Source organism: Notolepis coatsorum (genome assembly GCF_963971535.1).
Source record: "Notolepis coatsorum genome assembly, chromosome: 5".
In the NCBI taxonomy this organism is placed as follows: domain Eukaryota; kingdom Metazoa; phylum Chordata; class Actinopteri; order Aulopiformes; family Paralepididae; genus Notolepis; species Notolepis coatsorum.
In genome coordinates this window covers 180877315-180894589 of record NC_140169.1, presented here as the reverse complement: position 1 = coordinate 180894589, position 17275 = coordinate 180877315, and the positions used below count along the sequence as shown (strand labels likewise).

Genomic DNA, 17275 nt, shown 5'->3' with positions numbered 1-17275 from the left:
ATCACACACCCCCCTCTCTCCCTCACACACACTCCCAGATCTTTTTCTCTTTTGCCCCTTCCTCATCTCTCTCACCCCCCTCTCTCTCTATATCTCACACACACACACACACACACTTCAGAAACAAACATAGTATCAATGAGAGCATCAATAATACACCTGAGTGAAGTCTAGTAAATTTTTTTTTTTTTTTTTTTTTTTTTTAGTTAATCTTGAGTTAAAAAAATTAGTGGCATTAATAGAATCGGGAGTTAACGCGATATTAACGCGATATATTTGACAGCCTTATTTTTTATATAAAATATATATATTATATAATTATACTTGTAGTTGTATTGTCTGCGAGACATCGCCACCACGCAACACATCAAAATGCTCGCTATCTGCAAACAGCTCCACTGTCTGTCACGTCATAACCAACACTCTCGTTCACTAGAGGATACTATGATGAATTGAAAATGGGGGACCCTGATGTAAACAAGACGAAAGTCTTTCTCTGGTCTGCATCCCCTTAACAATTGTATGTATTGAGCTGTACTGTACTGTACCCATTCTGCAATCTGTTAATAAACTTTTCAATCAAACTTTTCAATCAAAACCGCTGCCCAACTCCGCGCTCTGAGCAGAGCGTGCGAGACAAGTAACCGTTCTGATGCAGACATCACAGCCCAGCTTACCCCACCTGGCTGTTGCGCCCTCCTTCTGCAATTCGTTCCCTGCATACATGATCGCCGACATGATGCAAAAGGTCTTCGATCACCCTCCCGGGGGCTCGGATAGTTCTGCTGGCTTGTTCATATATTCCTTTGCTTTACTGCGAATTCAGCGTCCCAAAAGTTAACTATCCCAGGCAGGGCGCAGCCGCTGTGTTTATTTTTTTTTACCAACGGATTTCCAGTTCCGCGTTGACGCTTCCAGGCCGCGTCTATTCGAATCCCAACCGGTTCATGCGTCGGCTACACGCTGTTAATAACACTGCATTATCGAGACAGCGCCCCTATGACGATCTGAATTAATTCCAAGAGTAGGGTAAATCTGCAGTGCCGTTCCGCTCTGTGACATGAGTAGCCTCGGTTACAAATTTGGAATAAAATCCAAAACAACCTTGCAGTTGCAGTTACACTCCCATCCAGCAGGTGGTGCTGCAGCCCCTGCCGCACCCCCCCTTCTCGCGTCCTTGGCGCAGGGCAGTAGTGGCTCTACTGCTGACAGGCTCAACCATACAGTATATATCTATGGGCGTGATTGATTGATTGATTGAAAACTTTATTAACAGATTGCAGAATGGGTACAGTACAGTACAGCTCAATACATACAATTGTTAAGGGGATGCAGACCAGAGAAAGACTTTCGTCTTGTTTACATCAGGGTCCCCCATTTTCAATTCATCGTAACATATGTGACATACATGACATACCGATAGACAGTACTGCTACATCTATACATTTATGACATACCAGAATTGCAATTACAGTACTGTTTGTGATACAAAAAGAGTCCAGAAAGAAAAGAGTATATACATTAGACGTAGAAACTGTACATTGGATTGGGTAGGTGGGGGTGGGGGGGACTGTACATTGGAGGTGGATAAGATAAGATAAGATAAGATAAGATATTCCTTTATTGATCCCCTTGGGGAAATTCAGGCATCATAGCAGCATGGGGGGGAGGGGGGGAGGGGTACAGGTAGTAAAACAACACAGTATACAGGTAGTAAAAGACAACACAGGCAGTGTAAACAAATTGATCAATATGGTCAATATAATTTACTATCTGACTAGCTGAGGAATATTCACATTATTCACAGTGTCACATAAGGTGCAGTATGCATGAGGTAGTGTTATAATTTACTATCTACTGAGTATACATTAATCAAAGTACCAGGGTAGTCTACGTTGTCCCCCTTGGGTTCCTATAAGTCCCAGGTCAATGTCTGGTAGCAGTCGCTGTCGCTGCCCCCTGTTGTGGGGCCTGGAGGCTGCTAGTCGCTGCCCACTGTTGTGGAGCCTGATGGCCGCTGTTATGAAGGACTGTCCAAGGCGGTTAGTTGAGTGTCGGGGGGGAATGAGTCTGTGGCTGAACGAGCTTCTCATCTTGACTAGCTCGTCGTAGAGGGGGTGGTAGGGGTTCTCCATGATGGCATCCAGCTTCCTTATCATCCCCCTCTCTACCATCACCTCAAGTCTAGGTAGCTCGACTCCCACCACGGAGCTAGCCTTCCTCACCAGCTTGTTGAGCTTGTTGGTGTCCCTTGAGTTGATGTAGCCTCCCCAGCATGCCACAGCATAGAAGAGGATGCTGGCCACAACAGACTGGTAAAAAGACTGCAGCAGTTTGTTGCACACATTGAAGGACCTGAGTCTCCTCAGGAAGAACAGCCTGCTCTGTCCCTTCCTGTAGAGGGCCTCTGTGTTGTCCGACCAGTCCAGTTTATTGTTCAGGTGTACCCCAAGGAACTTGTATGAGTCCACCATCTCCACATCCACCCCTCGGATGGAGATGGGAATCGGGGGGGGCCTCTTCTTGCCCCTCCGGAAGTCCACCACCAGCTCCTTGGTCTTACTGGTGTTGAGTTGGAGGTGGTTGCTGTCGCTCCACCCCACGAAGCTCTCCACCAGGGCTCTGTACTCCTCCTCATCATCGTCGGTGATGTAGCTTACGATGGAGGAGTCGTCTGAGAACTTCTGCAGGTGGCACCCGCTGGAGTTGCGGCAGAAGTCTGAGGTGTAGAGGGTGAAGAGGAAGGGTGACAGCACAGTTCCCTGGGGGGCGCCGGTGTTGCTCACCAGTACGTCAGACTGACTGTCCTTTAGTCTGACGTACTGTGGCCTCTCAGTGAGGTAGTCCTTGATCCAGGCCACCAAGCCGTGCTCCAGCTGCATCGCAGAGAGCTTCTCCGCTAGCAGTGACGGCTGGATGGTGTTGAAGGCGCTGGAGAAATCAAAGAACATAATCCTCACTGAGCTGTGCGGCTTCTCCAGGTGCGTGTACGCTCTGTGGAGCATGTAGATGATGGCATCCTCCACCCCGATGTTTGCCTGGTATGCAAACTGCAGGGGGTCGAGGGAGTCACGCACCAGGGGCTTGAGGTGTTGCAGGACCAGTCTCTCAAACGTCTTCATGACGTGTGACGTCAGAGCGACTGGCCTGTAGTCGTTGGGGGTGCTGGGACGTCCCTTCTTGGGCACCGGGACAATGCAGGAGGTCTTCCAGAGCTGGGGCACCCTCTCCAGCCTCAGGGAGAGGTTGAAAAGATGCTGGAGCGGTGCTGCCAGCTGCTCTGCACATACCTTGAGCACCCTGGGATTGGTGTTGTCCGGTCCTCTGGCCTTGTTTACATTAATTCTGGAGAGCTGCCTACTGACCTGACTGGTTGTGATCGTCAGGGTTGGGGGTGGTGGGCAGTCTGCTGGTGTTGGGGGTGGGGTGCCGTTGCTGATGGGTGTGGGTGGGTGGGGGGTGGGGGGGCTGCTTTGTAGGTGTGATCTGGTGCTGGTGTCGATGTGTGGGGGGAGGGGTGTGGGGAGGCCACTCTGGTCAAAGCGGTTGAAAAACGAGTTGAACTCGTTTGCACGCTCTGGCGGGCCCTCCACAGCTGTGCCCTGCTGTTTGAAACCAGTGATCTTCCTGACCCCCGCCCACACCTCCCTGGTGTTGTTGGCCTGTAGTCTGCCCTCCAGCCTGTCCTTGTAGTTGACCTTGGCTGCCCTTAGCTCTTTTTTGAGCTCCCTTTGGACAGCCCTGGCCTGCTCAGTGTCCCCTGCCATGAAGGCCCTCTTTTTCCTGTTTAGCAGGTGTTTAATGTCCTTGCTAATCCAGGGTTTATTGTTTGAAAAGCAGCGTACCTTCTTTGTGGGTACGATGCTCTCCTCACAGAACCTGATGTAGTCTGCGATGCAGTGGGATAGTCCATCAATGTCATCACCATGGGCCCTCTCAAACATATCCCAGTCTGTCGACCTGAAAAACTCCTGTAGCTCCTCCTCGACGTCGTCAGACCACTGTGGGACAGACATGGTGGTCGGAGGCTGTCTCTTAATGAGAGGCGTGTATGTGGATACAAGCCTCACAAGGTTGTGGTCTGACTGGCCGAGGGGGGGCAGGGAAGTCGCGGGAAGCCGCGATGGGTGGGTGGGGGGGGGGGTTGGGTAGGAGTGTGGGGGGGGGGGGGGGGGGGGGGTTGGGTAGGAGGGGTGGGTGGGGGACACTGTACACCTGTACAAACAAACACTGTACATTGGATTATTGACAAGACCATACTTGGTAATTTACTGTACATTGGAGGGGGTTGTGTTCGGACATTTACAGGGGCCAGTTTCGAGTTGCAGTCTCCCTGTTTTTTGAGAGTGTTTTTGAAAGTGGGTAGTGATTCACATTCCTTTACAGCTTTGGGTAGGGCGTTCCACATTGATGTGGCATAATTGCTAAACGTGTTTAGTCCCTTGTTTGAGCCGAATCTGGGTTTAACATGATTTGTGGAGCTCCCTCTGGTGTTGTGATCGTGGTATTCACTGACCTTTGGGAAGTATTTTGTCATGTACATGGGTACCTTGGTCGTGTAGTGTATCTTGTAGACCAGGCCCATTGCAAGTTGCTGTACTCTGTCGTCTACTCTAAGCCATCCTAGGTTGTCAAAGTGGGCAGGGGTGAGGTGGGTTCTAGGAGTAAGGTCAAGCAGTAGTCTGACCAGTTTGTTTTGAGATGTTTGTAATTTTGTTTTTAGCGCCTTTGAGGTGCTTTGGTACCATGAGGTGCAAGCATAGTCGTAGTACCCTAGTACTCAACATAGTGCTGCACTTCCTGGTTTAATAGCACAGTCTGGTGCGCAGAGATATATATCTGTATGTCATGCATGTCTTAAATGTCATGATTAGATTGGTTTAGAATGATTTGATTAGATTCTTATATCTGTATGTTGTGTATGTCATGAATTGAAAATGGGGGACCCTGATGTAAACAAGACGAAAGTCTTTCTCTGATCTGCATCCCCTTAACAATTGTGTGTATTGAGCCGTAGTGCTGTACCCATTCTGCAATCTGTTAATTAAAATGTTCAATCAATCAGTATATATTTGTTATTTATTTTTGGTATAGTGCTTAACAAGCATAATTTAATGTTGCCCAGCTGTGGCCTGTTGAGGGGCAATACATATCAAAAGTTCCAAAACATCTATTGTGTTTGTATATTTGTATGATCCACTATATAAACATAGTAATTATAATATCTACATACATGGCATTTGATTGGAGGCTAGTCTCACTTTGTCCCACAGGAACATTAAAATAGTTTAGATTTGTGTATGTTGTTTATGTAAAAAAAAATATATATATTGAAAGTAACGCAATAGTTACTTTCTGAAGTAACTAGTTACTTTTATAATTTAACTTTTTGGAAGAAGTAACTAGTAACTGTAACTAGTTACTTTTTAAAAGTAACTTGCCCAACACTGGTTACAATCAATCTTCATCTACATCTAGGATGAGTCTCAAAGTTTGCCAATGGAAATGGCCATTTCTGGGCATAAATGCACCATGGTCTGGGTGAATACTCTTGAAACGGCAGAGGGAACTGACATTGGAAGAGAAATGTATACTGTCTGTGACTAACCGGCTTGGTTCTAAAAGTGACTCCATGGCACATTGGGTGGTTCCTCGCCTCCACATTGTGCCTTAAAACCATTTAACGCACCCCTACTCATTGATTATTCCTTACATAATCACTGCTGGTTTGAATTATATCTAGTCCTTTTATGACTAGGGATGTTTTTCACAATAACAGAACAACTTTGTTTAGTCCAACATTATGTACACGTTGCTGGCAACACAAGTGAATAGCTAGTGTATCTGAATAATCCCTAAACAGGGATTTGCTTTACGTGAGCAAGCGTCAAAATCCAGCTATAGGTGACCTAGATTAATAATCTTTCTGTCCTGCAGCGAAAATCCATATAAAAATGTCTTAATCCTTTGATTTTGCAGACATTTATGGATAGAATGACACGGCTACTCGCCAGCTGCCTGGTAGTTTAAAAAGGCAGTAAAATAAAGTTAGGCTCTCAACTAAAATGACAAGGAGCAGAACAATTTGCAATTTATAGTCTAAAATTATTTTCATGTAGGCCTTCAATCTACCTGTTTATTTCCCCCAGTTTAACATAATTATGCACACATTTCTTTGTTGTGAATATTTACATAGCAGTCAATATAGTTCCATGCTTCACTGACGCACACAAGCGGGATTTAACTGTACAAAATAGTGTAAAAAGTAATTTTTTTAAGTGTAAAAAAGAATCACTATACGTCCACCATGCAGCATTGCAGCACACACACAGGGTGGAGATTGCAGCATTGATTGCAGCATAAAAACACAAATGGGCATGACATCCATACAAAGAAGAAACAATATCATTAATATAAATTGTAAAAAGGACAGGACCCAAAACTGAACCTTGTGGCACACCTTTAGTCATGGCCAATGATTCAGATTGGGCTTGACCTAACTTCACATGAATAAAGACTTCTTCAAAGTCCAGTTTAATCTTTAATCTTTGTTTCATAGACATTTGTTTTCAGCCATGGTGGCACAGTGGTGCAGTGGTTAGCACTGCTGCCTCACTGCAACACGGTGCTGGGTTCAAACCCCGCCAGGAGCCCTTTCTGTGTGGAGTTTGCATGTTCTCCCTGTGTTTATGTGGGTTTCCTCAGGGACTACGGATGAAAACCAGCTCATTACGTAACTCTGGGATATTTACAAAATATTGATTATCGTGCAGATGTGCACTGTCCCTGGGTAAAAACAACAAATAAACTTAACTTCCATTCATTTGTGCCAAGTCAAAGTCAAAGTCAACTTTATTGCCAGTTTTCCATTTGTGCGAGACATACAGAACATTTTAATTGCATTCCCCCATTCCTGCTGTGTATATAAGAAAAGGATCTAGACAATAAAACACAAAAGTAACATATAGGACACAATGTATAACAAACAATATACAGGACAGCTTGCAATCTGATATCTTTCTACTGAACGCACAGAGGAAATTGGTATCCATCTTCTTGTCTGACTCCGGAGAAGACGGTAAGCGCATTTCCCATAATGTTGGCGTGCGCCTTTAACCACGCAGTGCAACTCTGAATCAGGCCCAAGATGTACCTTCTTGTGACTGAGGCAGGGTGCTTCCACCCTGGCACAATCATCCAGTGAACCAATCAAAGGCTGCACCTCACTAAATCCAGTTGGTCCACTACACATCAAAAAGTGTGCCTATAGATGCCACACGTGTTGATGATACAGTGAATATACACGGATATGTAAGGAGATAGTTGTCTGTTAAAGTATAAATGAGCCTTTAAGAATATCAATGCAACCTTTGTACCTAGTTCAGATAGGCTATTGAGACATTTTTGTTTTGGGCTTGAAGAGGGTATCAAAAAAAGTCACGAGGCTCAGACATCCTCCCATTCCTAACTGCAACCATCAACTCCTCACTCAACTCGGGGGTGGTCCCCACCTCCCTAAAACAAGCCAGAGTCACGCCCCTCATAAAAAAAACATCCCTGAACCCTACCGTCATAGGCAACTACCGTCCTGTCTCTCTTCTCTCCTTCCTTTCTAAAACACTTGAACGTGCTGTATCCAACCAACTTACTGCTTATCTCTTACAGAATGACCTCCTAGACCCTAATCAGTCAGGCTTCAGGACTGGTCACTCCACAGAGACAGCCCTCATTGCGGTCACAGAGGCACTTCACTTAGCAAAAGCGAAAGGCCTCTCCTCTGTCCTGATTCTCCTAGATCTATCTGCAGCCTTCGACACAGTCAACCACCAGATCCTCCTCGCGGCCCTCGCAGGAATGGGAGTGGCTGGCTCTGCGCTGACATGGTTGTCATCATACCTCAATGACCGCTCCTACCAAGTGTCATGGAGAGGGACCCTGTCGGCCACCCGCCCCCTGCGGACGGGTGTCCCCCAGGGCTCGGTTTTAGGACCGCTTCTCTTCTCCCTCTACACTAAATCACTGGGTAACATTATCACGTCTCATGGCTTCTCCTACCACTGTTATGCCGACAATACTCAACTCTTCCTCTCCTTCCCTCCCTCAGATATCCACGTCTCTGAGCGGATCTCGGCCTGTCTGTCCGACATCTCCGCCTGGATGACGACCAACCACCTCAAACTGAACCTAAGCAAAACAGAATTGCTCCACCTGCCGGCCAAATCCTCCCCCCTGACCGACCTTTCCATCACAGTCGAGAATGCAGCTGTGACCGCGTCCCCGACCGCCAAGAACCTTGGTGTTGTCCTCGACGACCAGTTGAACTTCTCTGCTCACATCGCAGCGACAACCAGAACCTGCCGATTCCTCCTGAGCAACGTCAGAAGGATACGCCCCTTCCTGACAAAAGAAGCCACCCAACTCCTCGTCCAATCAACAGTCATCTCCCGCCTCGACTACTGCAACGCACTGCTCGCTGGCCTCCCGGCCACTGCCACTAAGCCTCTTCAACTCATTCAGAACGCAGCGGCCCGCCTGATCTCAAACCTACCGAAGTCGGCCCATGTCACCCCACTTCTTAGGGACCTGCACTGGCTCCCCATTGCTGCACGAATCCGCTTCAAGGCCCTCGACCTAGCATACCGTGCGGCAAAGGGAACTGCTCCCGCCTACCTCCGGTCAATGGTCTCTAACTACACACCCTCAAGACCCCTACGCTCTGCATCTTCTGGCCGCCTCAGACCTACTCCTATCCAAGCTCCGGGAGGGTCATCAAAGAGAAGTCGCCTATTCTCAGTCCTTGCCCCACAATGGTGGAATGAACTACCCACCCCAGTTAGGACAGCCGAAACACGTCCAATCTTTCGCTGTCGACTAAAGACGCACTTCTTCAACCATTATCTGCAAAAAAAAAAAAAAAAAAAAATCTAACCCTAACTAACCATACTGTCATGCACTTGTCCTAATAAACTAACCTACACTGTAGCACTCAACACTTTGATGAACATTGTTACTCAGCTGATAGAGTTGTGCTCTTCCTGATGGCTTGTCGTACAGAACTTGTAAGTCGCTTTGGATAAAAGTCAAAGTTAAGTCACGACTCATACCGTAGGTGTTATATATTGAATAACAATTTGTATGAATGTTTTTTTCAAACATTGTTCAGTATCCTTACACATTTACCCTCATTAAGAATTCAAGGTTCTATGAATATGCAAATTGGAAACAAGCACCCGGATTAAATTTTATTTTACCAGGAAATCCAAATCAGCCGCCTGCGTCAGCTGAAGCTAAAGGTGTCAAGTTATCACACATTGGACTATGAGAGGTTCGACCTACTGTAGAAGTGACATCACACATGCAAGTCACACTTCAGGGAAGTACAGAGAAGCTCTCCCTCTCCAGGGGAAGAATGTGAAAAAGGTGCTCTTTCTGTTCTGCACAAATAACAATCTGTACAGTCTCCACATTCTCATTTTCTATTTCCTTTATTTTCTTTTATTACGGATCCCCATTAGTCATCCCTGCAGCAACAACTAGTCTTCCTGGGGTCCACACACAACAAAAACAGTACATACATACATAACATTATAGTAGCATACATTTAAAAATATATTCCAATATAACTACATATAAAAATAATTCCAAATAGCATTACAGTACACAAACAGAGTATCAGATCACAGAAAATACAATAAAAGGGATTAAACTCTCAGACAGTCATATCTTTACAGTGTAAACTACAGTATCTGTTTTTTTCTTTAATGTAAACTAATTTATTTTTCTCTCAATGCTCTTTTCAAATTATTTTAAAAACGTATCTTACTGGTTATCTGAGTAAGATGTACTGGCAGTTTATTCCAATATGACATGGCTCTATATAACACAGTTTTCTTTGCTGCATTGGATTTTGGTAGTAGCAGTGTGAACGTTATATACCTTAGGCATTTTCTTAGATTTATCAAAGGCTATTGACACAGTGAATCACGAGATTTTATTATCAAAAATGTCATGTTATGGTCTTAAAAAACAGGTTATACAATGGGTTGAGAATTACTTAAACAACATAGAGCAATTTGTAGTTTTCAATGGTAATCGATCACAGCTGGCTGTACTAAAATGTGGTGTTCCACAAGGGTTCATTCTAGGACCCTTGTTGTTTTTGATTTATGTGAATGATCTTGCAAATGCATCCAGTTTATTGTCACCTATATTATTTGCTGATGACACAAATCTCTTCGTCACTGACACAAATTTTGATTCCCTTATTAATAAAGCAAATTCTGGACTCATTCATTTTTCCTATTGGTTTCAGTTAAACAAGTTAGCACTCTATATCAAAAAATCTAACTTCATAATTTTTTTTAAATAAGAACAAAACATCTCAGACGGAACCAATATTTTTATCAATATCAATGAACTTGCACAAGTTTCATCAGTGAAATTCTTAGGTGTCAATATCGATGAGCAACTCTGCTATTAACACTTTCTATGCCACTCACGAGTTTTCTCGGAATTATTAATATTACGTTGAAAGCCACTCACGAGATGTCTCGGAATTTTTTATTGTATTTTTTTTTAGCGAACTGAAATCATATTGCATCACGCGAGCCTACCCTAGTCTACCCGAGAGCCGCCGGCGATCAGATGTGGAAAAAAGCGCCCCTTATCGTCTCCCAGATGACATAAGGGATTTTGGAATGGACTCAATGAAAATGGATGCGGAAAAAATCCTGTACTCCACATTTTCCAGTCCACTGATGCAGCCGGGGTTACCACAGTTCATTATGGATCCTCTGAGCGCAGCGGAGAATGAATTCTACTGTATCACGTTAGATCAATATACTTATCGATTTTTTCGAATGGTGATCAGGAATTGGAATATACCAGTTGGATACCATCTGATGTCAGGTAAGGAATCTATGTTATCAGTGTTAGGATAATCAGACTCATTTTGATGAAGATATAAGCTGTTTTGTGAAATGTACTCTATCGGTTTCACTGTAAAATCGACGAGGAAATGAAAGCAGCTATTATCAGCGCGCGCCTCGAATGTAAGTGCGTGTACGTATAATATTGATCATCTAGCGTTTATTTGAAAACGATTCATAAATAGGCCAACAAATATCAATGTTCTGGAATATTCCAGTAAAAGACGATTATCACAGAATGGCCCAGAATGGGCTGTTTTTTTTTACCTCAAAACGGGTGCTTTTCAAAATGCTCTCAAACGGAAATTAAGCGATAAAAAACCAATCTGCCTTGACAGCACTGACTGGAAAATGATTCTTTGATAAGCGACGGGCAGATTAGACACATAGCCATAATTTAAAACATAGATTAGGCGATATTAACGTTAACATTAAAGTGGATGGTGGCATTCAAGCGCTAACTCTGGCGCCACGTGGTGGCACTGAAAGTGTTAAGAATCATTGTGAAATTGTTTGCAAGAAGGTTTCAAAACTTTGCCAAATTTTCTTCAAACTTATTTTGAGTTTAATTCTCATTATCATGCACATCTCACAAGAAGAAATAAAGACTTACGCATTCCTTTCTGTAGGACCTCTGTTGCCAAATTCTCATTTGTTTATCAAGGTGCAGTGATGTGGAATGATATACAAAATCTAATAGAAACATGTTCCACTTTAAATATATTTAAAAGTAAGCTTAAAAAAGAACTACAGATCCTGTAGTCTAATAGTATCCATGTGTATTTGTGTAAAGTCTTTTTTATTTTATTTTTTCCGACATTATAACAGTTGTATAATGCTGTATTGTATGTATCTGTGTGTATGTGAGAGGGATATGCGCATGTGTGTTTGTGCATAATGTGGGGGGGGGGGGATTTTTTTGTGTAGTTATCCTATATAGGTTTAAGAGGGGAGGTCGCTTATAAGCCCTTGGGTTTTTAACCTTTCCTGCACATTTGAACTGTTCTTCTTTTACTTATTTTATTCCAGAATGTATATTTGTAAGTCCAAATAACAATAAACAAATAAACAGTGTGAACTGTGAACGTTTCCCTACAGGCATGCCTAGTACCATACTTGTGTCGATCATGTGTACATGTTAGCTGTGAATACCAACAGATAGGTTGTCTTGAGATATATATATATATATTCCTCATGAACAAGATCAGGCTGCAATCCAGTCTGTCTTCCACCTTCAACCACGACAGCTTGGTATGCATCCCCTCCACACTGTTTCTCATTGAGCAGTTCAGGGCCAGACGGGCCGCTCTGTCTTCTGAGTGAGGTGGATCTTATTGAGCTCTTGTCTTGAGGCATTCGACCAGACAGCTGTAGGGATGGGTACCGAATTCGGTACTTTTGAGGTACAGAACCGAAACACGTCGGTACTACCGAGTATCGATTCAAGTGAGATACCGAGAGAGAGAAAAAAAATGTTTTTGCTTTTTTCTTTTCATGTCAACGTTCACATTCACACGCACAATATATGCTTACCTAGGATTTGACTTGATTCAACAACAAAGCAGTCGGAGCAATGGCAAGCCGAAAACGGTCGAAATTGTAGTTATTTGAAGTTTGGATTATTTTTTTCACGACTGAGGTAGGTAAATACAAATTTTTGAGACTAAAGTACCGAAAAAAGGTACCGTTGGGTACCCGTATCGATTCACAGGTACCGGTACCAGTACCGTATTGGTTCAAATGTGAAAGGTACCCATCCCTAGACAGCTGGACAGTAATCAAGGTGAGAAAGAACTAATGACTGTATCACTTGCTTCAATATCAGATCGATTAGAAAATAACTACACCTTCTGATCATTGAAATACCTCTGCTCATTTTGGCAACCACATTGTTGGTGTGAGTTGACCATGAGAGTGTTCCATCAAGTGTGACACCCAATAGCTTTGCCTCTCTAACTTGCTCAATAACTGTTCCGTCTAAAGATATACTTCGCTTCACGTCTTTTCTTATAGCATGCTTGGATCCCAATATTAGGCTCTTGGTTTTTGAGATGTTTAACTTCAGCCTGTTTTCAGACACCCAAGTGGACACTAAGTTCAATTCTCTCTGAAGGACTTAAGCTCTTCTGTCTTAAACTACTACTACTACTACTACTACTACTACTACTACTACTACTACTACTACTACTACTACTACTACTACTACTACTACTACTACTACTACTACTACTACTACTACTACTACTACTACTACTACTACTACTACTACATACTCATACATGTATTTTCTAATACCCATGGCAACTCATTTGTAAAAATGCCATAGAAGGGCCCCAGGCAGCTTCCCTGTGGAATTCCACACTGTAGGGATTTAAAGTTGGACAGGGTACCATTAAACACAACACATTGCTGTCTATTACATAGATAGATTTGTATCCAGTTAACTGCAGTTCTGAAACCATATGTTAGTTTGTTGAGCAGCAATGTGATCTATGAGGTCAAAAGCTGCACTGAATTCCAGTAGTACAGTACCCACCATTAGCTTCCTGTCAATTTGTTGTAGCCAGTCATCTGTTAATTGTGTTAAAGCTGTACATGTAGAATAACCCTCCTTATATGCATGTTGGAATTGAGAATTGATACTGTTTTCTGAGAGGTAATGCTGAATCTGTTTAAAAACAACACCTTCCATGATTTTGCTTAAAACTGGCAAAATACTAATAATAGGTTGACTATTTGCTCCATTAAAAGGCTGTTTAGCATGTTTTGGAAGTGGAGTGACTTTAGCTATCTTCCACATTTGAGGAAAAACACCCTCACTTAGACATAGATAAAAAAATATGACACAGTGGCTTTGCTACAATTCTGGCTGCCAGCTGGAGCAGTTTACCATCTAAGTTATCATGACCACAAGGTTTATCACACTGTATGGACAAGAGAAGCTTTTCCATTTGCTCTAGATTTATATCCATAAAATCAAATTAAATTTTTTTTGTATGCATAATATGCTGCTTAATTATTGATTATTGATAGCCTTGATGCAGTAACTGTATTTGGGCCAATGTTTGAACTCAATCAGGGTTGAGTCTATGTCAAAACATTGGTTTAACAAGAGTTTATTGTGCCGAGGTACAATGAATGCAAGTAGGCCTATGCAGTGATTTCTTTCAAGTTAGGGCATAATGTTTAATTTGTTATATTCTGCCCTATTTCTCAGGATAAAATGTTTTAGATAATACCATAGGTTGTTGCTCTGGCTTTCTGGAAGAACTGAAATAAAAGTGTGGTTGTGTATTGAGGGTGACGTAGAGTGTGTTGGTTGGATACTAGCTGATAATGAGTGATTATGGCTGAATTCCAGGGAGCAGGGCGGTGTGACTGGATTGGTCCTGGTGAGAGTGTCGTGCCATCGGTCTAAAATCTCGCCTAGGGCGCTGAATGCATCGGGGCCCCAACCCCCGCCTCCTCACCTGTAAGAGTGGCATTTTAATATTGATAAGGTGTAGCAAGGATGGCTTGAAAGCAGTAATATGCCTCTGGCTACTAAAAGGGGGGGGGGGGGGGGGGGGGCAGAGTGAGTGGGAGCAGCGAGCAGGTGAACTTATCTCTCCTCTCTACATAGATTCGTGTTGAGGCCTTGTTTATTATGAGCAAAAAAATAATAGTGTAATACTTTTCAGTTTATGTAGACAATCAGGCACGTCGGAACTGAGGGCATCATCATCTTCCCCTTACTTATAAAACTCTTGACTTGACTTGGCTTGACTTACTGCACTTATTTATTTATTTACAGTTGTAGTGCTTAGGACTATCTGCACTGCAGCGTGGCTACCAGGTTTGTGCCGGATTCCAGTTTAACGGATTCCATTTAAATCGATAGTTTATTACTCAAGAGGCAGTGTTCTGAAATTACTTTCAGTAGTGCCGAATTGCTCAGTTCTCCGCTTGATATAATTAAACAAAATGTCCAATCAAACGAATTTCGTTTGCTCATAAAATGCTTAAAATGCTTTACCTCTTTAGCCCGAGTGGTCCGCCGGTGGACCACATATGACATCACGTCATAAAGCAATCTCTCCAGACTGTATGACATAATGTTGCGTTTTCTTTTCCAAATGTAGCCAAGAGTAAAGACCTTAATCCTGTCAAAACAGCAGCCATAATGTATATTTTCAACAATACGTTTGTTTACCAATAGTCTAAAGTGTTATTAGTGAGATTTTAGTTTATGGAATGTCTTCATAATTTAGCGAATATCCGCCATTTTGAATTAGCGCTGCGTCGCTGTTTGTAGTCATATGAGGAGAGGGCATCCAGAGCTCTCAATGAGTGTTGAAATTTCTAAAAACTACATTTCCTAGCCGATTCCAGCTTCCTACAAGCAAATTACTTCCGTGAATTGTTTTTATTTCTCTTATTTCTCTGGATTCTCTATCACAAAACTAAACGTTATTGGCATAGATTGGAGCACAGTTAGTGTGTATACCTTCTGTGAACGTTTAGCAACAATCCGCGTTGCAATCCGATATAATACGAATAACCATTATAAGAATGGAATTGTACATACAGTAGATTTCATTCACGGTTCTTGCCTGGAGATACTAAATCCAAATTTAACTGCCATTTGAAAGAGGCGATTTGGCCCGATCCATAGATGTGTGAGTTGGCTATAATAAGGTAATTTATAGGCCTGGTATTCTATATTCTATAATAATATTTCAAATTGCATGTGTCCGGATGGCAGAATTCAGTACTGTATCTACAAAACATTCTGTTTAATCATCTTCCCTTTATTCATTTGCTTATATTTTGTGTACACATGATCTCAATAAGATGCTGAACGAGCTCAGTGGTAGTTTTCCATGTCTGGTCATTTTGAGCATGGTGTTATTCACTGTCAAAGATGTTTCATTACAATTTACTCAAGCCTACAGTAGTAACAGACACAATATTTCTGACACTGGGAATACATTCCCTGAGATCCATAGATGTCCCTAGATACTAAGAACATGCAAATGGACCTTGTAGAAGTGGAGCAATCTTCCATTTACTTATGGCCTAAGGTATGTAGTTTTAGGCGGATTTTCTGAAAATAGGGCTCCGGGCTTAATAGGTTAAGATGCAGCAGCAACCCTCTGGCAGACACACACATACACACTTGTGCTTATTCTCTTATAATTATAATAATAAATATGACTATATGTGTGTGCGTCTGTGTTTTTAACGGCTTCATTTGGAAGAAATCATTGGTGATTGCCAGTGATTCTATAGACAGCTATTAAATATTTCGAGACTTTGCACCGCCTGGTGGCATATAACAGAACAGCAATCTGCTTCCAAATTAATCCCGTCAGCACGGCGGTTACACGGTGGTAGTAGTAGGCCTAATAGTGGAGAGTCCTAAACGCTACATCTATATTTGTTTTCCTATAAATGTAATGCCATAATGTAACTGGGTTGATATTGCATCTGGCATATATCACTTCCTCATAAAACAAAACAAAATGTTTTATTTGGTTATTAAATCAGGCTTACAAATACTGCTCATTTGTTTTCTTGGCGCCTCCGAGCAAAAGAAAAGAAATGTGTGAAGTCTGTACTGAATAGTGGGACCTGAGTTTACTTGAGGCACTTCAAAACCTTTCTTCGATTAGGGTTCCCAAAGTCGGGGTCGCGACCCAAAGGTGGGCCGCGAGCAGCCACGGGTGGGCCGCGAGATGATTTAAATTTTTTTTTTTTTTTCTTTTTTGTCAGGTCACTGAACTTAGAAGCAGGCCAGGACAGTGTTTCTAGTTGTATTCTAAAATTCTATTCTATTGTATTCTAAAATGTGACTATATGGTTTTATATTAACTTAATAAATAAACAAAAACGAAAAATCTACTTATTTCAACGAACATTTCAAACTAAATAACAGATTATGCACATAAAACGCTGAAAACAACCGAAGCAACAATAGTATTTTAATGAGGCTATTATTATTATCATTATTATTTTGCAACAAGTTAGCCCTCTCATAAATAGCACATATAAATGAATAACTAACTTGAACTAACTTAATAGGATTGAAGTGATATTTGGCTTAAAAAATCGGTCGCCTGGCAAAAAAAAAGAAAAAAAAAACCCGACGATGTGCATTGGGCCGCGGCTCTCTGACGCCTTATTTTCTGGGCCCTGGCCTGAAAAGTTTGGGAACCCCTGGATTAGACTACATAACTGGTTTGAATGCATACTGTATAGCAGATGTGTGTATTCCGGTGTATGTATATCTATATTTTCATATTTATATGTGTAGGTCAAAGATGAGAAAGTGGTTAGTTAAGTCACAGACTAACGTTACTAGCTAA

General features: G+C 42.5%; 1 protein-coding gene across 1 annotated transcript in view; it reads right to left on the bottom strand.

Moving 5' to 3' along the window:
* LOC311227880 (contactin-associated protein-like 5) overlaps window positions 1-17275 on the bottom strand; it is a gene marked incomplete at both ends in the record, with an annotated part of 428878 nt that overhangs the window by 57958 nt on the left and 353645 nt on the right. The gene's annotated exons all lie outside the window — the stretch shown is intronic.